Source organism: Ptychodera flava, chromosome 12 (genome assembly GCF_041260155.1).
Source record: "Ptychodera flava strain L36383 chromosome 12, AS_Pfla_20210202, whole genome shotgun sequence".
Classification (NCBI taxonomy): Eukaryota; Metazoa; Hemichordata; class Enteropneusta; family Ptychoderidae; genus Ptychodera; species Ptychodera flava.
The window spans coordinates 42,070,480-42,077,190 of NC_091939.1; the positions used below are offsets into that span (position 1 = coordinate 42,070,480).

The 6,711-nt window shown below is 37.4% G+C and overlaps 1 long non-coding RNA gene across 1 annotated transcript; it reads left to right on the plus strand.

The window, feature by feature from the left end:
• The first annotated feature begins 720 nt into the window (after nt 1–720).
• LOC139145921 (uncharacterized) lies at nt 721–5,728 on the plus strand. Its single transcript, XR_011555050.1, has 3 exons — nt 721–850; nt 3,721–3,807; nt 4,742–5,728. It is a non-coding gene; the product is annotated as an uncharacterized lncRNA (long non-coding RNA).
• Nucleotides 5,729–6,711: the final 983 nt, after the last annotated feature.

Consider the following 6,711-nt stretch of genomic DNA (forward strand, 5'->3'; position numbering starts at 1 on the left):
AACGTGATTTTTACGCTCCCATATATGCATATGTGTATATATGCAAATGGGAGGTATTCGTATAAGGTGGCAAAATGGCGTCTGTGTATGTAAGTATGTATGTATGTCTGTTAGTCCGTCCCGATCAAAAACACAAAGACTACAAGACAATATGTCTTCATATTTGGTAATTAGAGGCATCCTAGGTTGGAGATGTGAATTTGTTCAAATGAAGATGTATGTGTCAAAAATATTCAAATGAGGTACAAAAAAGTGAAAATTGGTGAAGATGCTGCAACTCGGTAACCACCGGGCAGAATGTGTCGATATTTTGTGTGTAGGTAGGTAGCGTCAATCCTTTAAAAAACTGTTAATTTTAGAGGGATATTATTAATTTTATATTTTTAAGAATTTTTTTTCATTTTTAGGTTGAATATCTTTGTTCTTCAAAAATATTTGTTTGAGAATCTTAAAACTTGGTGTCCACATTACTATGGATTATCCATGCATTTTGTATGTATTTGAATGGTGATGTTTTGGTTGTTTTATTGTAGACTTTTTTTTTAACACGCATTTAAAGTCAATGTTCAAGGTCAATTTATTTTCAACTGCGTCACTGCTGCAGAGCCAGCTCCACCTATTTCAACGCGTCATTGCAGTTACGGTTATAGTGTAGCACCCTGTTGTTGCACGCTGAAGAGAGACGTGTAATTAGGGAATAGTATCAATTGATGTAATAGCCAAATTGTGACGCAATTCGACATGCCATTGTGCGTAAAGAAAAGTTGAAGCTTGAACTTGCTACTACTCTGGACTTCGGATTATTTCCTGCGTTTTGCAAGATTTTTGGGTGCACTTCACGAGTCAGAAGGTAAGCTATTCTCTATGTCTATCAATACCTGTTTTAAAATGTATGGTCTATTATATTTATGCATATTTTTACATGGAGAAGTTGTGTATAGTGGATTGTAGTGTGTGCACGTGTACTTGAACTTTAGCGTTTGTGAAATTGTTGAGAATGGCATTGCCGAGTCAAAATATTCTGAAGTGACAATGGGGATTACATGTTGTGAGGTTACTTTGAGATATAGAGTGTTGCGTAGCATGCATTTTGATATGAATTTGAAACAGCATGGCCAGTTGTCGATCTTCATCCGTTCAGCTACAGTGCACGGAGCTGAGTTTACGGACTGTGTGGTTCATCGATATTATACGGCGGTTCGGCCCATGCCAAGCGTTGATGTCTGTTCGAACCGCTGAAACAACAGCAAAACCTTTCTTAAACAAACAACTCGGTTGAACACATACACGTGTATTGTTTAAACACTATAGGGAAAAAGTGCGTGACTAGAGCGAGAAACTGACGCTTTCTCGCAATCGGTGAGAATCTGTTCTTATTCTCACCGCTGTTGGTGAGAAAATTTTAATCTCCACTGGAGATTGGTGAGAAATGCACTCCTTGGCGAGAATCAAGTGTGAGAACAAATTCTCACCGGTGAGAATGGAAATTCTCACCAAGTACAGCGAGAATTGAAATTCACTGGCGAGAATCATCAAGACTCGCCGTTCATTGGCGAGAATCATAAAGACTCTGAACGGCGAGTCTTGATGATTCTCGCCAGTGAATTTCAATTCTCGCTGTACTTAGTGAGAATTTCCATTCTCACCTGTGAGAATTTGTTCTCACACTTGATTCTCGCCAAGGAGTGCATTCTCACCAATCTCCAGTGGAGATTAAAATTTTCTCACCAACAGCGGTGAGAATAAGAACAGATTCTCACCGATTGCGAGAAAGTGTCAGTTTCTCGCTCTAGTCACGGACTTTTTCCCTATAGTGAAAGTAGAGGTTTCAAACAGTCTGTTCCTGAGATGTTCCGCGGTACTATATACGCCAAACTGTGTGGACTTTGAAAGACGTGTTCTGTATTTAATAATACGCTGGGCACATCATGTACTTTGCCGAGGCGGGTGTGCTCGAAAACGAAGATCGATGCAAGTTTTTGATTCAAAATCGGCTGTTTTCGCGGAGAAACTGTCCGCCGTATTTTCTGCAGGAGGACCAGCGGTTTTTTATATATCAGTCTGCAGGACTGTGGTGGGAGGCCGTATAACGCCGGTAACACACAGCCCTGCCATGCAGAGCTATACCGCATACAAAAGACAGAAAAGCCGTTTCTAAATGAGCTTGCGTGTTTGCGTGCTGTTCTAGTGAGGCTTTTTTCACTTGACGTTCAACGTTACGCAGTTTGAACCCTTCCTCAACTGAGCAATTTCCGCCGAAATAGGAAGAAATTGATCGAGACCAGCAACAACTGTCGTGCATGACGATTCGATTTCGCCGCTGCGTGGGCCACGGCCGCAATGTGCATGCATCGCGTTTGTAGGTAGGCAACGTTACAGTCAATCGTCATTTTCACATGAGACTGCCTTGAGCATACTGTACTAGTATACACGTGACGTCATAACTCTCGCGAGACTAGGGTGTTTGAGAAAGCATGCACCAGCTGCAATGAATGCGGAAGTAAATGTAGTTTGAGCGGGTCATTGAGAGAGAAACGAAAGTCGACAACGACTAAAACAGACCAGTATTCTAATCTTGTTTTCCACTTCGTCGAGATAAAAATCAACTTTGCCTTGGGACGATTTTCCTTGCCACTTCGGTTTCAAGTGTCATCGCCGCACGTGGCGATCCCCGTGAATATATCTGAATGGGCCGCGCTGTAGGATGGGCTTTTGTATACAGTGCATTTCAAAAGGACGAACCTAAAACGGTAAATGCGTTTTCGTTTAATATCGACTCGTGTCGGTCGTGTGAAGTCGATCGGGTATCAGTTAATTAGAACGTAGGTGTACTGTGGCATTAGTCTGTGGCATCAGTTCGTACAATTAAAGGTTCATAATTTGTAGGTGTGTGAGTGGGTTATATCATATCGAGAGTCTATGGTTATATCAGTTAATGTCGGAGAGTACAGTGTTAGTTGCGTGGCAGTTGTAGTAGTAGGTACATGCATGGTACATGTGACCTGTTTCGTTTTCAACTCAACTTCAAGTTCAAGTTGGCTCATGGTTCATTGGTTGTAAATAAGCTTGCTTGCTTAATTTCATTATCATATTTGTGCTAAGTTCTTGTTATAACAAAGACAGTATTTTTCCCTTACCGGTAGTGTGTAGTAGGTAGCAATGAAAAAAAATATATCAAATTTGACGTTTCATTGTCTAAAAAAAACAGTTGCCCATGTGGGCTACGACTTCAAGTAGTACAAGATGTATATAGTTGCACAAGGACCAACCCTGGTATACCAATCTGTTAGCACAGAGATACCGGGGAATTTCGAACCCTTTTAAATTTTTTAATGTGACTCTTTATTTAAATCTTATCCTCTTGGGAGAGATGATGTGAATTAAAAGGGTATCTACAAACAAAAAGATTTGTTTTATTGTTTCTTCTCTTGCTGTTTTATTGTATCATGTTTGTGAGGACTTCTGGTTGACTACACAACAACAATTATGATGCAATGTGTTGCACAATATTTTCTTTCAGGGTGTTTTGAATTGTTATTTATGCACACCTCTTTTATTCAAAAAAAAAATTGAATTGTAGGATGCTTGGGTATCAATTAAAAATATTCCCTATTGACGTTGAGTTAGCATAACTAATTTATGAGTTTTTAAAAAAAATATACTTTATCTCTACCAGTCTGTAAATAGTTTTGAAAATTATATTTTGTTTTTAATACATAGGTTGAAAATACAGCATGCCAAAGAAGAAATATTGGCGAAAATCAGTTGTGAAACAACAAGTAAGTGTGTACAAAATTCTGCTAACGGGTGAGCAATCAAGTAGGCTTAAAGGCTAGATCATCGTGTAGTCTAGTCTGGTGTTAGTGCTTTTACATTTAATTAGTCTGTGTGTCTCAACATCCTGGTATGTTTGTGTAAGCTTACCACCATAATTCAATTATATGATTGTTCAGCCTCAGTAGACACCTTATGCATTAAGTAAACAATTTCAGCAGAGTTATTGGCAATATTAGCACAAAAGGATGCACGGTTAATATTTATTTACCAAAGACCATGGAAAATTACCAGAATGCAAGGCCATGCAGTGGTTATTGATATGTTGCGATAATTATATGTGGGCTTGTGGATGCTTTGGAAAGTAAAAGGCTCCTATGTGTGGTACTTTGTTGCCTATATTTTTTGTTTTCAACACCACATTGCTTTGATGTAAACATGGTCACTGAGGAATAACGCAGCCACAGGTAGTGAACAAGTGTTCACTTGATCAGACAACTAAAAATTCAATTAGATAAATTATTAGTTGAAATTAAGTTTCATCAAATTTTATGAAACTGATAAGTCAGGGTAAGTACAAATATTGATGGGAAGCATGGCTGTTCTCTGAATTCTTGGCCAGATAACAAAAATAATGTGAAATGTGAAATTAGCAAAAATCAAATTTCTGCCAATGAATGTTACTTGAAGATGAGTTACATTATCCAGTTACTAGGTAACATTTCAATTGTTATTAAAAAAACATTGGTAAGCTGCCCCCCTTACACATACAAATTTTATGTTTCAAATACTTGTTTTTTGAAGTTTTTTATCGTGCTACTAATGTACATACATTTTATTGATACAAATGTACTCTGTATAAATCACATGAAAATTAAGTAAATCAAGATGATATGAAAATAGCATGAATATGACACTTGAATAATATGCTTGTTAAACTAAATGCATTTTTTTGTTTCTTTTACAGCCTGGTGCTGGCAGGAGCCATGCTGATAATCGGCATACGTCAGCTGACAATTCTGGTTTGGGTGGTTCCAGTGAGGCAAAACACCCATACCATGTGATATATCTGTCGACAGTGATCGATACAATAAGAGTTTGCTACCATACGATAGTATTCTATATGAAAGTACCTTAAGCAACTTACACTCAAGCAACCTATTCATAAGTGAACCATCCATAAGCAACCATTACAGCAAAAAATGTCATGTACCACAAAACAGTGCACAAATACAGTCCAACAGTAGTATACTGCCTACAGATCCTTTTTTACTGCAAAGTAAAACTATTCAGACTCAGAAAAGCAACTGTCAGAAGCTTGAATGGGAAAGTTACACTATAGGCCATGTTATCCAAGCTAGTATTCATCAAGGAAGTCCTGTTTTTCATGAATCTTCAAGAGGTAAACAATGCACTTGTAATGCCCTCGTATACTTATGTGTATCTCAAGACAAGCATTTATTAACATCTGAGGACTTGAATTGCATTTTACATAATGGTGACAGTTTATACAGAGAAACAGTCAGTTACCTGCAGGCCAGCAATGAATTTCATTCAGACATTTTAATGTTTAACGAATTACCAAATATTGTACACATGAAGTCTTTGCAGTACAATATAGAGAAACGCAAGCAGTATTTTGGGTTGTTAGATCATTTCAGAGATATAGATGTACCAGACTGTTTACATTTCAAGGACGCCATTACCAAAGCTTTCAATTCTAGTAACACTTTGTTGTTGATGACAGGTGGCTATTGTATGGCTCTTTCCAAACACCACAGTGGTAAATATTGTATATTTGATTCACATAGCCGTAATTCACATGGCTTTCAACACATTGATGGCTCAAGTATTGTAATATTCTTTGACACACAATATGCTCTAATTAATTATTTGTATTCTTTGTTTGATAATTTGAATTTGAATAAAATGACAGCGCATGAGCTTCAAGAAGTGATCATTCATGCTAATAATTCAACACATCAGGCTCGACAGCAACATGACAGACATGAGGAACTTATGGTTAATTATTTTAATTTCCAGACACAACAACTATCTTCTAAAAAGAATGCTCAGAGGTTAGACAGCTATAAAGGTAATGTGAACAGTACTGTGTCATCTGTACCTAAAAAGGTTTCAAGTAAACAGTATGCAAGAGAATATAAACAGAAAAGAAGACAAAACCACTCATTTTGGCTGGTGAACGTGAAAAAGATAAATTAAGGAAAGCTCTGAAGAGGCAAAACCAAGATTTTAGAAAGACTGAAAAAGTTCAGTTGAAATTGCATATGCAACAACAGAGACTAAATCCTCAATTCAAACACAAAGAACATTGTCAACAACAAGTACAAAAGAAAGCGCTAAGACAAAATCAAGTGTTCAAAGAGAAAGAAAGAAAAAAATTACGGTCACACCTAACTGAACTTCAACAAAATCCAGAATTCAAAGAGAGAGAGAAACTGAAACTACGGTCACATATAACAAAACTCCGACAAAATCCAGTGTTCAAAGAGAATGAAAAACAAAAATTACAGTCATACATAACTGAACTTCGACAAAATCCAGTGTTCAAAGAGAAAGAGAAACTGAAATTGCGCTCACAGATGAAATACTTGCGTCAAAATCCTAACTTCAGACAGCCAGAAAAGGAGAGGCATAAAATATACATTCAAAATTTGCGAAAGAATCCCACATTTAGACTAAAAGAGAAATTAAAGACCAAAATCTCCATGAGATCTCTTCGCAAATGTACTAAATATAAAAACACTGAGAGACAGCAGCAACAAAGTTATAAAAGCTCCCAAAGGCAGAGTGGTGTTTTCCAACAGAAAGAGAAACATTTGAAACGAAAAGCACAAGACATAAAGCGCTTAAGGGACCGTCTCAGATTGTCGCAGAAGTTCAAAAAGTGAATTTATTCGTTTAGGGGGGGAGGGG